The following is an 18,485-nucleotide window of genomic DNA, read 5'->3' as shown; positions in this document are numbered from 1 at the left end:
TTGCTTAGAGTTAGTGATGTGCTAAAATAAAGAATAAATGGGATTAAATAGGCTCAACATTGGTTTGCAAAGGATGATGAAAGGGTAAGGCCATTTGGGTATGTAAGCTTAGTGAAACAAAGGCCTCAATCACATACATGTATTCATTCATCAAACAATGAAAATATAGAATCAAGCAAGACAAAGATCATAACCTTAGAGAGAATATTAATAACACACACCAAAATAAAATATTGGTTGATAAGATGCAACCAATCAAATAGGTTTAAAAATCTCACTGGGTTTGTGTGTTCTAGCTCTAAAACCATGTTCCAAAATAGATTTCTTCAATCAAGTTCAACAAAAGTTTTGATTCAGATTAGTGAAATGCCCTAAAATAGTTTTCTTGGAAAAGAAATCATCACTCTAACCAAGTAGGGGTAAAATGTGCACAAACTCTAACTATTATGCAATACAATATCTAACTAACAAAGAAAATTAAAAATTGGTGTTGGAAAAGGGAGTAGTTACCCACGGAAGTCAGTCTCGACCTCCCCACACTTAAATATTGCATCGTCCTTGGTGCATGCAAAGATAAGCAAAGTGGATTAGGGTTGCTACAACTGATGAGCTCTTGCAAAGGATTGTACAGAGAAACTTGTTTGTCGCCCCATTTAGAAGTTTTTCTTTCCCCTCTTGGTGACCAACCTAAAAGGAGAGAAAAAGGAAGAAGATGAAGCCCAAAACAAAGAAATCAAGACAAATAAAATATAGGTGGTGCTAATGCCAAATAAGAGTGGGGTTTTCAACTACATGGTAGCTACAACATGTAAGTGAGAAAATAATGTAAGCAAAGGGCATGTCAACTAACACTTGATGCAAGAGTGAAGTCAAAGCATAAGTAAATGGCATGAAAGAGCACACGGAAGCATCAAGATCAAACAAAAATTGACATAAACAAAATTATTTATAAGCATGAGAGATTTCGGTCCCATCCCAACTCAATGATTAAGAAGCACAAAAACAATGTTATTGAGTTAGAAGGGACTAAAGCACTAATCTTGTGTGTGAGACCAAAATTGTAAACAATACCAAACAAGTCACAAAGCACCATAATGATCCAAGAATGATCAATAATTGCGTAGAAAATTTAACACCAATAGTAAAAGAACATAAGAACAAGCAATAAAGTTAAAATGCAATGAATAAAAATATACAAATGCAATAAGCAGAAGAGAATGAAAGAGAATAAAGATGAGAAGTTAAAGGAATGAAGAAGAAGAAGGGTAGAAAGAAAGAAGAAGGAGAGAAGAAAGAAGAAAGAAATGGGAGAAGATAACAAGGCAGAAACAGGGCAGCTGACGTCGCGAAGGCAACGCGCGCACATGAGTCACGTGTGCGCGTGATTGAGAAGAAAAGGCATGTGACGCGTACGCATCCCTCATGCTTAAGCATGAAATGAGGAAAAAGATTCCGACGTGTACGCATTGGTCACGCATACGTGTGAGAAGCAAAAAAGAGAAAGTGACGCGTACGCATCCGTCACGCATACGCATGGAGGCCTTTCGTGCTCTGTGCATGATGAGCGGATAATTTATACCCTTTTTGGCATTATTTTTACTTAGTTTTTAGTATGTTTTAGTTAATTTTTATTATATTTTTATTAGTTTTTATTAGTTTTTTGACTGAAATTGAGGGACCTGAGCAAAAATCTGATTCAGAGGCTGAAAAAGGACTGCAGATGTTGTTGGATTCAGACCCTCCTGCACTCGAAGTGGATTTTCTGGAACTACAGAAACCCGATTGGCACGCTCTCAATTACGTTGAAAAGTATACATCCTGGGCTTTCCAGCAACATATAATAGTCCATACTTTGCCTGAGATTTAATGGCCCAAACTGGCGTTCAAAGATAGCCTAAAACATCTTGGCGTAAAACGGCCAAACTGGCACCAGAATTGGAGTTATACGCCCAAACTGGCACCAAAGCTGGCGTTTAACTCCAGGAACAGCCTATGCATGAAAAAACTTCAATGCTCACCCCAAGCACACACCAAGTGGGCCTCGAAAGTAGATTTCTGCACTATCTGCACTTAGTTACTCATTTTCTGTAATCCCTAGTAACTAGTTTAGTATAAATAGCACTTTTTACTATTGTATTCGTATCTCGGTAGAGAGTTTTTATCTAGCTTTTACCTTTTGATCATTGATGTTCATGTTTGGAGGCTGGCCTTACGGCCATGCCTAGACCTTTTTCACTTATGCATTTTCTACGGTGGAGTTTCTACACCCCATAGATTAAGGTGTGGAGCTCTGCTGTTCTTCATGAATTAATGCAAGTACTGTTGTTTTTCTTTCAATTCATGCCTACTTCTTCTCCAAGATATACTCTCATTCTTAATTCAGTTAAGTCAGAATGAAGGGGTGACCCGTGATAATCACCTAATCTTCCTTACTTGCTTAGCAAAGATCCGCGTGCCTGACAACCACAAAGCGGTCTACATGATGTTCAACATAGTCATTGGACAACAGCTGGAGTATACTCTCTTGGATATCTAATAAACGGACCGAGTTCATGAGATTAGTATCTTCGTGGTATAAGCTATAATTATTGGCAGCATTGCTGGGATCCGGAAAGTCTAAACCTTGTCTGTGGTATTCTTTGTAGGATTCGGGAAGGGATGACTGCGCGAGCTTCAAACCTGCGAATGTTGGGTGCAGTGACAGTATGCCAAAGGATCAATGGATTCTATTTCGATGCTAGCGGGAACCGACAGATGATTAGCCATGCGGTAGATGTACCTGGTATTTTTCATCCGAGACGAGAAATTCGACAGTTGATTAGCTGTGCAGAAACCGTAGAGGACCATTTTCACTGAGAGGATCTTACAGCTTGCCATGGAAGGAAGTAACGCATGGTTGGAAGAAGGCAATAGGAAAGCAGAGGTTCAGAAGCAACAAAGCATCTCCAGACGCTTATCTGAAATTTTCACCAATGAATTACATAAGTAACTCTATCTTATTTTCTGTTTTATTTATATTTTAATTATCAAAACCTCATAACCATTTGAATCTGCCTGACTGAGATTTACAAGATGACCATAGCTTTCTTCAAGCCGACAATCTCCGTGGGATCGCCCCTTACTCACGTAAGGTTTATTACTTGGATGACCTAGTGCACTTGCTGGTTAGTTGCGCGGAGTTGTGAGAAAAGTGAAATCACTATTCTGCGTACCAAGTTATTGGCGCCGTTTCTGGGGATTGTTCGAGTTTGGACAACTGACGATTCATCTTGTTGCTTAGATTAGGTAATTTTATTTTATTTTTATTTTCGAAAAAAATTCAAAAAAAAATATATGTTCTTCAGAATTTTTTAGAACGAATTCTAGAGTTTCATGAGATATGTTGAATCCTAGCTAGCTGTTAAGCCATGTCTAATCTTTTGGACCGAGGTTTCCACTTATTTTTGCAAGAGCCTTTTGGTTCCCATCAATTTGGTTGTTGTATGCAATGCTCTGCTAAAGCTTGGCTGACCTTTGCCCGTGTCTAATCTTTTGAACCGAAGCTTTCACATAAAGCTTGGCTAGCTATTTAGCCATGTCAAAATTTTTGGACCGAAGCTTTAGACTAACATTGCATGATTCTTGGAATTCTTATTAAAAATTTTGAATTTCTTATTTTTTTTTTCTAAAATAGTTTTCAAAAAGTACAAAAAAAATTAATAAAACCATAAAAACAAAAAAAATTTGTGTTTCTTGTTTGAGTCTTGTGTTAAATTCTAAGTTTGGTGTCAATTGCATATTTTTCTCTTTCTTAAATTTTCGAAAAAAATATATGCATTGTGTTCTTCTTTGATCTTCAAGTTGTTCTTGATGATTTTTCTTATTTGATCTTTAAATTTTATTGTTTGGTATCTTTTCTTGTTTTTCATATGCATTTTCGAATTATTAGTGTCTAAAATTTAAAAATTTTTAAGTTTGGTATCTTGTATGTCTTTCTTTTCTTAAAAATTTTCTAAAATATGTTCTTGATGTTCATCATGATCTTCAAAGTATTCTTGGTGTTCATCTTGACATTCAAAGTGTTCTTGCATGCATTACATGTTTTGATCTTAAATTTTTATGTCTAGTGTCTTTTTGATGTTTTTCTCTCTCCTCATTAAAAATTCAAAAAATAAAAAAAATATCTTTCCTTTATTTGTTCATAATTTTCGAAATCTTTGAGTTGACTTAGTAAAAAATTTTTAAATTTAGTTGTTTCTTGTCAGTCAAGTCAAAATTTCAATTTAAAAATTTTTATCTTTTCAAATCCTTTTCAAAAATCAAATCTTTTTCATTTTTCTTTCCTGTTTTTTGAAAATTTCAAAATTAATTTTCAAAATCTTTTTCTTATTTTTATTTCATATTTTCAAAATTAATGCTAATAGTTAATGTTTTGAGTCAAAAATTTTCAAGTTGTTACTTGCCTATTAAGAAAGGTTCAATCTTTGAATTCTAGAATTATATCTTTTAGTTTCTTGTTATTCAAGTAATCAATTTTAATTTCAAAAATCAAATTTGTTTAATTTGCTTTTCAAATCTTTTTCAAAATAAATTTTAATCATATCCTTCAATCATATCTTTTTCAAAACTTAATTTCAAAATATTTTTTCTAACTTCCTATCTTTTCAAAATTGATTTTCAAATCTTTCTCAATTAACTACTTGACTTTTTGTTTGTTTTACTATTTCTTATCTTTTTCAAAACTACCTAACTACTTCTCTCTCTCTCTCCAATTTTCGAAAACCATTACCCACTTTTTAAAAATTCTTTTTAATTGACTAATTGTTTTAAATTCTAATTTTATTTTATTTTCCTTCATAAATTCGAATTCTAACTAATAATTAAAATAAAAACAAAATATTTCTCTTTTATCTTAAATTAATATTTGAAATTCTCCTCTTTCTCATCTCTTTCTATTTATTTTATTTATTTACTAACACTCTTCTTCTTAAAATTCGAACCCTCCCCCTCTCTCTGTGTTTGAATTCTTCTTCTCCCTTCTTCATTCTATTCTTCTATTCTTCTACTCACATAAAGGAATCTCTATACTGTGACATAGATGATTCCTCTTCTTTTCTGTTCTCTTATTTTTTATATGAGCAGGAGCAAGGATAAGAACATTCTTGTTGAAGATGATCCTGAACCTGAAAGGACTCTAAAGAGGAAGCTAAGAGAAGCTAAAGCACAACACTCTGGAGATGATCTAACAGAAATTTTCAAACAAGAAGACATGGCAGCCAAAAATAACAACAATGGTGGAGATGCAAGGAAGATGCTAGGTGACTTTACTGCACCCACTTCTGACTTCTATGGAAGAAGCATCTCAATTCCTGCAATTGGAGCAAATAACTTTGAGTTTAAGCCTTAATTAGTTTCTCTGATGCAGCAGAATTGCAAGTTTTATGGACTTCCATTGGAAGATCCTCATCAGTTCTTAGCTGAATTCTTGCAAATCTATGACACTGTTAAGACCAATGGGGTTAATCCTGAGGTCTACAGACTTATGCTTTTCCCTTTTGCTGTAAGAGACAGAGCTAGGACATGGTTGGACGCACAACCTAAAGAAAGCCTGAACTCTTGGGAAAAACTGGTCAATGCTTTCTTGGCCAAATTTTTTCCACCTCAAAAGTTGAGCAAGCTTAGAGTGGAAGTCCAAACCTTCAGACAGAAGGAAAGTGAATCCCTCTATGAAGCTTGGGAAAGATACAAGCAACTAATCAGAAGGTGTCCTTCTGACATGCTTTCAGAATGGAGCATCTTATGTATATTTTATGATGGTCTGTCTGAAGAAGACGCCTACTAAAGCCCAGGAACTCATTGAAATGGTTGAAAATAACCAGTTCATGTATACTTCTGAAAGAAATCCTGTGAATAATGGGACAACTCAAAAGAAAGGAGTTCTGAAGATTGATACTCTGAATGCCATATTGGCTCAGAATAAAAATATTGACTCAGCAAGTCAATATAATTTCTCAGAGTCTGACTGGAATGCAAGCTACATCCGGCAATACTAAAGAAGCTTCCTCTGAAGAAGAAGCTTATGACCCTGAGAATTCTGCAATGAAAGAGGTGAATTACATGGGAGAATCCTATGAAAACACCTATAATCCTTCATGGAGGAATCATCCTAATCTCTCATGGAAAGATCAATAGAAGCCTAATCAAGGTTTCAATAATAACAATAATGGTGGGAGAAATAGGTTTGGCAATAGCAAGCCTTTTCCATCATCTTCGGAGCAACAGACAGAGAATTCTAAGCAGAGCCTCTCTAACTTAGCAACCATAATCTCTGATCTATCCAAGACCACTCTCAGTTTCATGACTGAAACAAGGTCCTCCATTAGAAACTTGGAGGCACAAGTGGGTCAGCTGAGTAAAAGAGTCACTGAAATTCCTCCTAGTACTCTCCCAAGCAATACAGAAGAGAATCCAAAGAGAGAGTGCAAGGCCATAAATATAACCAACATGGCCGAACTTAGGGAGGAAGAAAAGGCAGTGCTTTCCAGTGAGGAAGACCTCCAGGGACGTCCACTGGCCACTAAAGAGTTCCCTAGTGAGGAACCAAAGGAATCTGAGGCTCATACAGAGACCATTGATGCGGGCAGAAATTAGTGAATTAAAAATTATTAAAATATATACGTTGCAAGTATAGTTCTTAATTCGCTAGAAATCCGCCTATCAATTTAGAAAGGTGTCACAGAAAATTGAATTTAAAATACTGGGAGTATGAATCCCAGGTCGTCTCCCAACGAGTTGCAAAAAACTGTGCTATTCTATTAATCAGAGGTTTTCAAAAAGATTTGAATTGGGCAAACAAGAAATTAAATATATGAATTTGAATAATGTAAATAAAAACCTTGACTGGGAATTGATTAGTTGGAATCCCTATTATTGTTGGAATGCTCTCAGGATTAATTGACAATTAAAGGTTATCCTGTTTAGTTATTCTTCACTAGGTGAAGGAAAGTCAAACAAGTTGGAATGCTGCGTCCGTTCACAAGTTGCAATCCACTTAATTAAAAGGGATTGGTGTTAGTGATTAGGAGGCAATCCAACCATAAACCCAATTACAATTTTTTTTTCAAGACTTCCAACTCAAGGGTTCCTTTCAATCAATTCTCCATCAAGTTAGGGAACTACTCACTCATTATAAAGGTAAAATTCATAGCATATGAAAAGGAATTAAAGAAAGATATTGTAAATAAAAATAAAAATAGTCAATTAAAAATAAAAGTGATCCTTGTATTACATAATCCTAAGAATATTCCAATGGTAAAATTAACAAAGCAAAGAACATGGAGGAGTAAACCAAGTAAGAAAACGAACTAGAATGACGAAGTCTTGATGAGGTAATAACTCTTCTCAGTGTTCCAATGCCAAAAAAAAGTAAGAGAAACTAAAATCCTAAGAACTATGAATGTGTAGAGAGAAAACCTAGAGGAGGAGTAAAAACTAGACCTAAAAACTAAAACTGTGTAGAATGAATGTTGTCTTTGGTTTCTGCATGTTCTCTGGCTCTAGTCTGCTGTTCTGGGCCGAAACTTGGGTCAAAATAGGGTCCAAAATCGCCCCCAGCGATTCTGCAAATTATGCAGATCGCGCATGCCACGCAATCGCGTCACTCATGCGGACGCGTCATTCGCGTTTTGCTTCACCACACAGGCGCGTCGTCCACGCCTCCGCGTCGCTCGTGCTTTTCCATTTCGCGCGGTCGCGTCATCCATGCGGCCAAGTCACTGCAATTTGATATTCTCCGCGCGGTTGCGTCGTCCATGCGGCCGCGTCGCTTCTCGCTGGTCATCTCCTCAATTTCTTGTGTTCCTTCCATTTTTGCTAGCTTCCTTTCCAATCTCCAACTCATTCTTGCCCTATAAAGCCTGAAACGCTTACACACAGATCACGGCATCGAATGGAATAAAGGAGATGTAAAATGTATAATTAATCGTCTCTAGGAAGCAATTTTCACTCATGTAATAATTTCAGGAAGGAAATATAAATGCATGCTATTTTAATGAATAAGTGGGTAAGGATCATGATAAAACCACACAATTAAACACAATATAAACCATAAAATAGTGGTTTATCAACCATAGAGATTCCACTAAACTTACTGTTGCCATTCATGAGCTTTGATGAGTATTCTTCCTCTGAAAAGGATAAAGATATTATTGAAGAGCAAGTTGCTCGGTGTTTAGTAGCAATCATGAAGCTGAATGCCAAGTAATTTGGTAATGAGACTTGGGAGGATGAACCTCCATTGCTCATCAATGAACTAAATACCTTGGTTCAACATAAATTACCTCAGAAGAAATCGGACCCTAAAGAGTTCTTAATACGTTGTACCATAGGTACCATAACCTTCAAAAAGGCTCTGTGTGACCTTTGTTCAAGTATAAACCTCATGCCACTCTCTGTAATGGAGAAACTGGGGATCTTTGTGGTATAAGCTACTAGAATCTCACTAGAGATGGCAGATAATTCAAGAAAACAGGCTTATGGACTTGTAGAGGATGTCTTAGTGAAGGTTGAAGGCTTTTACATCCCTGCTGATTTCATAATCCTAGACACTGGGAAGGATGAAGATGAATCCATCATCCTTGGAAGACCCTTCCTAGCCACAGCAAGAGCTGTGATTGATGTAGACAGCAGAGAGTTAGTCCTTCAATTGAATGTGGACTACCTTGTGTTTGAGGCTCAAGGATCTTCTTCTGTATCCATAGAGAGGAAGCATGAAAAGCTTCTCTCAATACAGAGTCAAACAAAGTCCCCACACTTAACTTCTAAGTTTGGTGTTGGGAGGCCACCATTAAGCTCTGAGTCTCTGTGAAGCTCTCGAAGAGCTCACTGTGAAGCTATTGACATTAAAGAAGCGCTTGTTGGGAGGCAACCCAATGTTATTTAATTATATCTATTTATTTTCCATTGTTATTTTATGTTTTCTTTAGGATGATGATCATGTGAAGTCACAAAAAGAACCGAAAAATAAAAAACAAAATAAAAAATAGCATGAAAAATAGCATACCCTGGAAGACAGGCTTACTGGCATTTAAACGCCAGTAAGGATAGTAGAATGGGCGTTTAACGCCCAGCCTGGTAGCATTCTGGGCGTTAAACGCCAGAATGGGCAGCATTTTGGGTGTTTAATGCCAGAAAAGGCTGTCTGGCACCTGGCTGGTGTTAAATGCCAGAAATGGGCAGCAGACTGGCTTTTAACGCCAGGAAAGGTAGCAGAGCTGGCGTTAAACGCCAGGATTGGCACACAGTGGGCGTTTAAACGCCAGAATGGTGCAGGGAGCAGAATTCCTTGTCACCTCATGATCTGTGGACCCCACAGGATCCCCACCAACCTCACCTCTTCTTCTCTCCTCTTTGCACTTTTCCATAACACTCTTCCCCAAATACCATTGACCAATCCCATCAATAACTCTTCCCCAAATACCCTTCACCTATCAAATCCTACCCTCTTCCCCATATCCTCTTCACCACTCACATTCATCCATCATAAACCCCACCTACCTCACCATTCAAATTCAAACCATTTGCCTCCCAAACCCACCCATTCTCACATGCATTCCCTCTCTCTCTCTTACCCTATAAATACCCCTCCTCACTACCTTCATTTTCACACATCATACACACTACTACCCCCCTTGGCCGAAACCATCACTACCCTCAATCTCCTCGATTTCTTCTTCTTCTACTCCTTTCTTTCTTATTTTTCTCAAGGACGAGCAAACATTTTAAGTTTGGTGTGGAAAAAGCTCTACTTTTTATTTTTCCATAACCACTAATGGCACCTAAGGTCAGAGAAACCTCTAGAAAGTAGAAAGGAAAGGCAATTGCTTCCACCTTCGAGTCATGGGAGATGGAGAGATTCATCTCAAAGGTCCATCAAGACCACTTCTATGAAGTTGTGGCCAAGAAAAGGGTGATTCCCGAAGTCCCCTTCATGCTCAAAAAGAGTGAATATCTGAAGATCTGACGTGAGATTCGAAGAAGAGGTTGGAAAGCTCTCACCAACCCAATCCAACAAGTCGGGATCTTAATGGTTCAAGAGTTCTATGCCAATGCATGGATCACTAGGAACCATGACCAAAGTATGAACCCAAACCCAAAGAATTGGCTCACAATGGTTCAGGGGAATTACTTGGATTTCAGTCCAGAAAATGTGAGGTTGGTGTTCAACTTTCCAATGATGCAAGGAGATCCTCACCCTTTAACTAGAAGGGTCAGTTTTGATCAAAGGTTGGATCAAGAGGCAAGCCGATTTAACTAAGAAAGCTTGACCTCAAGCTCGTGGCTAGGGGATGGTTAGAGTTCATCCAATGCTCTATCATTCCTACTAGCAACCGGTCTGAAGTTACAATAGACCGGGCTATCATGATCCATAGTATCTTGATTGGAGAGGAAGTAGAAGTTGATGAGATCATACCTCTAGAACTCTATAAAGTGGCGGACAAGCCCTCTACTTTGGCAAGGTTAGCATTCCCTCATCTCATTTGTAACCTATGCAATTCAGCTGGAATTGTCATAGAGGAAGACATCCTCATTGAAGGAGACAAGCCCATCACTAAGAAGAAGATGGAGCAAACAAGAGAGCCCATTCATGGACCTCAACAAGAGCATGAGGAAATTCCTCATCAAGAAATCCCTGAAATACCTCAAGGAATGCACTTTTCTCCACAAAACTATTGGGAACAAATCAACACCTCTTTAGGAGAACTGAGTTCCAACATGGGGCAACTAAGGATAGAGCACCAAGAGCGCTCCATTATCCTCAATGAAATTAGAGAGGACCAAAAAGCCATGAGGGAGGAGCAACAAAGGGAAGGAAGAGATATAGAGGAGCTCAAGCACTCCATAAGATCTTCAAGAGGAAGAACTAACCGCCATCACTAAGGTGGACCCGTTCTTTAATTTCCTTGTTCTTATTTTTCTGTTTTTCAAAAATTATGCTTTATGTTTTGTCTATGTTTGTGTCTTTATTACATGATCATTAGTGTCTAGTGTCTATGTCTTAAAGCTATGAATGTCCTATGAATCCATCACCTTTCTTAAATGAAAAATGTTTTTACTTGCAAAAGAACTAGAAATGCATAATTTCGAATTCTATCTTGAAATTAGCTTAATTATTTTGATGTGGTGGCAATACTTTTTGTTTTCTGAATGAATGCTTGAACGGTGCATATTTTTGAATTTGATGTTTATGAATGTTAAAATTGTTGGCTCTTGAAAGAATAATGAAAAAGGAGAAATGTTATTGATAATCTGAAAAATCATAAAATTGATTCTTGAAGCAAGAAAAGGAAGTAAAAAGCTTGAGGGAAAAAATGGCGAAAAAAATCGAAAAAATAAAGAAAAGAAAAAAAGCAAGTAGAAAAAACCAATAGCCCTTTAAACCAAAAGGCAAGGGTAAAAAGGATCCAAGGCTTTGAGCATTAATGGATAGGAGGGCCCACAGGAATAAAATCCTGGCCTAAGCGGCTAAATCAAGTTGTCCCTAACCATGTGCTTGTGGCGTGAAGGTGTCAAGTAAAAAACTTGAGACTGAGCGCTTAAAGTCGTGGTCCAAAGCAAAAAAGAGTGTGCTTAAGAGCTCTGGGCACCTCTAACTGGGGACTCTAACAAAGCTGAGTCACAATCTGAAAAGGTTCACCCAGTTATATGTCTGTGGCATTTATGTATCCAGTGGTAATACTGGAAAATAAAATGCTTAGGGTCACGGCCAAGACTCATAAAGTAGCTGTGTTCAAGAATCAATATATTGAACTAATAGAATCAATAACACTATCTACATTCTGATTTCCTATAGATGCCAATCATTCTGAACTTCAAAGGATAAAATGAGATGCCAAAACTGTTCAGAAAACAAAAAGGCTACAAGTCCTGCTCATCTAATTGAAGCTAATCTTCATTGAAAAGTTTGGAATTTATTGTATTTTCTCTTTTTTTTATCCTATTTTTTTTTAGTTGCTTGGGGACAAGCAACAATTTAAGTTTGGTGTTGTGATGAGCGGATAATTTATACGCTTTTTGGCATTATTTTTACTTAGTTTTTAGTATGTTTTAGTTACTTTTTATTATATTTTTATTAGTTTTTATTCAAAAATCACATTTCTGGACTTTACTATGAGTTTGTGTTTTTTTCTGTAATTTCAGGTATTTTCTGGCTGAAATTGAGGGACCTGAGCAAAAATCTGATTCAGAGGATGAAAAAGGACTGCAGATGTTATTGGATTCTGACCTTCCTGCACTCGAAGTGGATATTATGGAACTACATAAACCGGATTGGTGCACTCTTAAATGCGTTGAAAAGTAGACATCCTGTGCTTTCCAGAAATATATAATAGTCCATACTTTGCCCGAGATTTGATGGCCCAAACTGGCGTTCAAAGACAGCCTAAAATATCTTGGCGTAAAACGCCTAAACTGGCACCAGAATTGGAGTTAAACGCCCAAACTGGCACCAAAAGCTGGCGTTTAACTCTAGGAACAGCCTATGCACGAAAAAGCTTCAATGCTCAGCCCAAGCACACACCAAGTGGGCCACGGAAGTAAACTAGTTTAGTATAAATAACACTTTCTACTATTGCATTCGTATCCCGGTACAGAGCTTTTATCTAGCTTTTATCTATTGATCATTGTTGTTCACATTTGGAGGCTAGCCTTACGGCCATGCCTAGACCTTTTTCACTTATGTATTTTCTACGGTGGAGTTTCTACACCCCATAAATTAAGGTGTGGAGCTCTGCTATTCTTCATGAATTAATGCAAGTACTATTGTTTTTCTTTCGATTCATGCCTACTTCCTCTCCAAGATATACTCTCGTTCTTAATTCAGTTAAGTCAGAATGAAGGGGTGACCCATGACAATCACCCAATCTTCGTTACTCGCTTAGCCAAGATCCACGTGCCTGACAACCACAAAGCGGTCTACATGATGTTCAACAAAGTCATTGGATGATAGCTGGAGTATACTCTCTTAGATATCTAATACACGGACCGAGTCCGTGAGATTAGTATCTCGTGGTATAAGCTAGAATTATTAGTAGCATTCCTGGGATCTGAAAAGTCTAAACCTTGTCTGTGGTATTCCGAGTAGGATCCGGGAAGGGATGACTGTGACGAGTTTGAAACCTGCGAATGTTGGGCGCAGTGACAGTGTGAAAAAGGATCAATGGATTCTATTCCGACGCTAGCGGGAACCGACAGATGATTAGCCGTGCAGAAACCATAGAGGACAATTTTCACTGAGAGGATCTTACAGCTTGCCATGGAAGGAAGTAACGCATGGTTGGAAGAAGGCAACAGGAAAGCAGAGGTTCAGAAGCAACAAAGCATATCCAGACACTTATCTTAAATTCCCACCAATGAATTACATAAGTAACACTATCTTATTTTCTGTTTTATTTATATTTTAATTATCAAAACCTCATAACCATTTGAATCCGCCTGACTGAGATTTACAAGATGACCATAGCTTGCTTCAAGCCGACAATCTCCGTGGGATCGACCCTTATCCAGTGCACTTGTGAGAAAAGTGTGAGATCACGATTCCTTGTACCAGCGCACAGCACCCGCATGGTTCCGTCACAACTCTCTGTTTTTTGTACCACGCAGCGGCATCATCAAAATTTGGGTGTCTACGCGCACGCGTCGATCATGCGTACGCATGACAGCTCCTTGGTGTGCGAAATCGTGATCATTCCATTCCTTGGTAACGGCGCTAAAAACTCAATACGCACGTTCATGATCTTATATTTGTTTCACAACTTCGTACAACTAGCCAGCAAGTGCACTGGGTCGTCCAAGTAATAAACCTTACATGAGTAAGGGTCGATCCCACGGAGATTGTCGGCTTGAAGCAAGCTATCGTCACCTTGTAAATCTCAGTCAGGCGGATTAAATTGTATTAAGAAATTATAGTGGATGAAAATAAATAAAATATAAAATAGGATAGTGGTACTTATGTAATTCATTGGTGAGAATTTCAGATAAGCGTATAGAGATGCTTTCTTCCCTCTGAACCTCTGCTTTCCTGCTGTCTTCATCCAATCCTTCCTACTCCTTTCCATGGCAAGCTGTATGTAGGGCATCACCGTTGTCAATGGCTACTTCCCATCCTCTCTGTGAAAATGGTCCGATGCGCTGTCACTGCATGGCTAATCATCTGGAGGTTCTCGATCATACTGGAATAGGATTCACCCTCCTTTTTCGTCTGTCACTACGCCCAGTACTCGCGAGTTTGAAGTTCGTCACAGCCATCCCTTCCTGGATCCTACTCGGAATACCACAGACAAGGTTTAGACTTTCTGGATCTCAGGAATGGCCATCCATGGGTTCTAACTTATACCACGAAGACTCTAATATCTCGAACTCGGTCCTCTGTATTAGATATCTAAGAGATATTCATTCTAGCTTGTTTGCATGTAAAACGGAAGTGTTTGTCAGGCACGCGTTCATAGGTGAGAATGATGATGAGCGTCACATAATCATCACATTCATCATGTTCTTGGGTGCGAATGGATATCTTAGAAGTGGAATAAGTTGAATTGAATAGAAAAACAGTAGTACTTTGTATTAATTCATGAGGAACAGCAGAGCTCCACACCTTAATCTATGGAGTGTAGAAACTCTACCGTTGAAAATACATAAGTGATAAGGTTCAGGCATGGCCGAATGGCCAGCCCTCAAAACGTGATCAAAGGATCAAAAGATAATCCAAAGATGTTCCGAAGATGATCCGAAGATGTAAATACAATAGTAAAAAGTCCTATTTATACTAAACTAGTTACTAGGGTTTACAGAAATAAGTAAATGATGTAGAAATCCACTTCCGGGGCCCACTTGGTGTGTGCTTTGGCTGAGCTTGAAGTTTACACGTAGAGAGGTCATTCTTGGAGTTGAACGCCAGTTTGTAACCTGTTTCTGGCGTTGAACTCCACTTTGCAACTTGTTTCTGGCGCTGAACGCCAGACTGCAACATAGAACTGGCGTTCAACACCCGTTTGCGTCATCTAAACTCGGAAAAAGTATAGACTATTATATACTTCTGGAAAGCCCTGGATGTCTACTTTCCAATGCAATTGGAAGCACGCCATTTGGAGTTCTGTAGATCCAGAAAATCCACTTTGAGTGCAGGGAGGTCAAAATCCAACAGCATCTGCAGTCCTTCTTCAACCTCTGAATCTAATTTTTGCTCAGGTCCCTCAATTTCAGCCAGAAAATACTTGAAATCACAGAAAAACACACAAACTGATAGTAAAGTCCAGAAATGTGATTTTTAATTAAAAACTAATAAAAATATACTAAAAACTAACTAAATCATGCTGAAAACTATGTAAAAATAATGCCAAAAAGCGTATAAATTATCCGCTCATCACAACACCAAACTTAAATTGTTGCTTGTCCCCAAGCAACTGAAAATTAAATAGGATAAAAAGAAGATAATATACTATAAATTCCAAACTATCAATGAAACATAGCTCCAATCAGATGAGCGGGACTTGTAGCTTTTTGCCTCTTGAATAGTTTTGGCATCTCACTTTATCCATTGAAGTTCAAAATGATTGGCATCCATAGGAACTCAGAGTTCAGATAGTGTTATTGATTCTCCTAGTTCAGTATGTTGATTCTTGAACACAGCTACTTTATGTGTCTTGGCCGTGGCCCTAAGCACTTTGTTTTCCAGTATTACCACCGGATACATAAATGCCACAGACACATAACTAGGTAAACCTTTTCAGATTGTGACTCAGCTTTGCTAAAGTCCCCAATTAGAGGTGTCCAGGGTTCTTAAGCACACTCTGCTTTTGCTTTGGACCTTGACTTTAGCCACTCAGTCTCAAGTTTTCACTTGACACCTTCACGCCACAAGCACATGGTTAGGGACAGCTTGGTTTAGCCGCTTAGGCCAGGATTTTATTCCTTTAGGCCCTCCTATCCACTGATGCTCAAAGCCTTGGATCCTTTTTATTACCCTTGCCTTTTGGTTTTAAGGGCTTTTGGCTTTTTCTGCTTGCTTTTTTTTCGTTATATTTTTTTTCTATTTTTTTTCTGCAAGCTTTTGTATTAACTGCTTTTTCTTGCTTCAAGAATCATTTTTATGATTTTTCAGATTATCAAATAACATGTCTCCTTGTCATCATTCTTTCAAGAGCCAACATATTTAACATTCTTAAACATCAAATTCAAAAGGCATATGCATTGTTCAAGCATTCATTCAGAAAGCAAAAAGTATTGTCACCACATCAAAATAATTAAACTAGTTTCAAGGATGAATTCGAAACCATGTACTTCTTGTTCTTTTATTTTTAAAACATTTTTCATTTAAGAGAGGTGATGGATTCATATTCACTACTTTAAGGCATAGACACTTAGATACTAATGATCATGTAATAAGACACAAATATAGATAAACATTTAACATAAAAATGAAAAACAGAAAATTTAAGAACAAGGAATGAGTCCACCTTAGTGATGGTGGCGTTTTCTTCTTGAGGGACCAATGATGTCCTTGAGCTCTTCTATGTCTCTTCCTTGTCTTTGTTGCTCCTCCCTCATTGCTTTTTGATCTTCTCTAATTTCATGGAGGATGATGGAGTGCACTTGATGTTCCACCCTTAGTTGTCCCATGTTGGAACTTAATTCTCCTAGGGAGGTGTTGATTTGCTCCCAAAAATTCTGTTGAGGAAAGTGCATCCCCTGAGGCATTAGTGGTTATGGAAAAAAAGCAATGCTTTTTCCACACCAAACTTAAAATATTTGCTCGTCCTCGAGCAAAAGAAGAAAGAAAGGATGAGAAGAAGAAGAAACGGATGTGAGTGGTGAAGAGGTGATGGGGAAGAGAGATTGAGGTGATTGGTGAAGGGTTCTTGGGAAAGGGTGATATAGGATTATGAGGAGGAAAGGTGAGTGGAGGTATGTGGGGATCCTGTGGGGTCCACAGATCCTGAGGTGTCAAGGATTTACATCCATGCACTAATTAGGCATGTAAAATGCCTTTGCATGCATTTCTAGCGTTTAAACGCCGAAGTGATGCTTGTTCTGGGCGTTCAACGCCCATGTGCAGCATGTTTCTAGCGTTGAACGCCAGCTTCATGCTTGTTTCTGGCGTTCAGCGCCAGCTCTTCTCAGGGTGTATTCCTGGCGTTTAAACGCCAGGATGTTGCTTGTTTCTGGCGTTCAACGCCAGATCCATGCTCTGTTCTGGCGTTGAACGCCAGCCAGATGCTCCTTACTGGCGTTTAAACGCTAGTAAGTCCTTCCTCCAGGGTGTGATTTTTCTTCTGCTATTTTTAATTCTGTTTTTAATTTTTGTATTTATTTTGTGACTCCACATGATCATGAACCTAATAAAACATGAAAGAATAATGAAAATAAAAATAAAATTAGATAAATAAAAATTGGGTTGCCTCCCAACAAGCGCTTCTTTAATGTCAATAGCTTGACAGTGGGCTCTCATGGAGCCACACAGGTGATCAGGTCAATTTTATAGACTCTCAACACCAAACTTAGAGTTTGACTATAGGGGCTTTAGTTGATTCTGTACTGAGAGAAGCTTTTCATACTTCCTCTCCATGGTTACAGAAGGAGATTCTTGAGTTTTAAATACAAGATTGTCTTCATTAAGTTGAAGGATCAATTCTCCTCTGTCCATATCAATCACAGCTTTTGTTGTGGCTAGGAAGGGTCTTCCAAGGATGATGGATTCGTCCTCATCCTTCACAGTGTCTAGGATTATGAAATCAGCAGGGATGTAAAGGCCTTCAACCTTTACTAACACGTCCTCTACTAGTCCATAAGCCATTTTCTTAGATTTGTCTGCCATCTCTAATGAGAAATTGGCAGCCTGTACCTCAAGGATTCCCAGTTTCTCCATTACAGAGAGTGGCATGAGGTTTATCCCTAACCCAAGGTCACATAGAGCCTTCTCAAAGGTCATGGTGCCTATGGTACAAGGTATTAAGAACTTTCCAGGTCATGGTGCCTATGATCCAGATCACTCAGTTCATTGATGAGCAAGGGAGGTTCATCTTCCCAAGTCTCATTACCAAATAATTTGGCATTCAGCTTCATGATTGCACCAAGGTACTTGGCAACTTGCTCTTCAGTAACATCCTCATTCTCTTCAGAAGAAGAATACTCATCAGAGCTCATGAAGGGCATAAGAAGGTTCAATGAAATCTCTATGGTCTCTAGATGAGCCTTAGATTCCTTTGGTTCCTCAAAGGGAAACTCCTTGTTGGTCACTGGACGTCCCAGGAGATCTTCCTCATTGGGATTCACGTCCTTTTCCTCCCCTGTAGGTTCGGCCATGATGGTTATATCAATGGCCTTGCACTCTCTCTTTGGATTCTCTTCTGTATTGCTTGGGAGAGTACTAGGAAGGGTTTCAGTGATCTTCTTACTCAACTGGCCCACTTGTGCCTCCAAATTTCTAATGGATGACCTTTTTTTCATTCATG

This window comes from Arachis ipaensis, chromosome B06, assembly GCF_000816755.2.
Source record: "Arachis ipaensis cultivar K30076 chromosome B06, Araip1.1, whole genome shotgun sequence".
Taxonomy (NCBI): domain Eukaryota; kingdom Viridiplantae; phylum Streptophyta; class Magnoliopsida; order Fabales; family Fabaceae; genus Arachis; species Arachis ipaensis.
Note: the sequence above shows the minus strand (reverse complement) of the source record.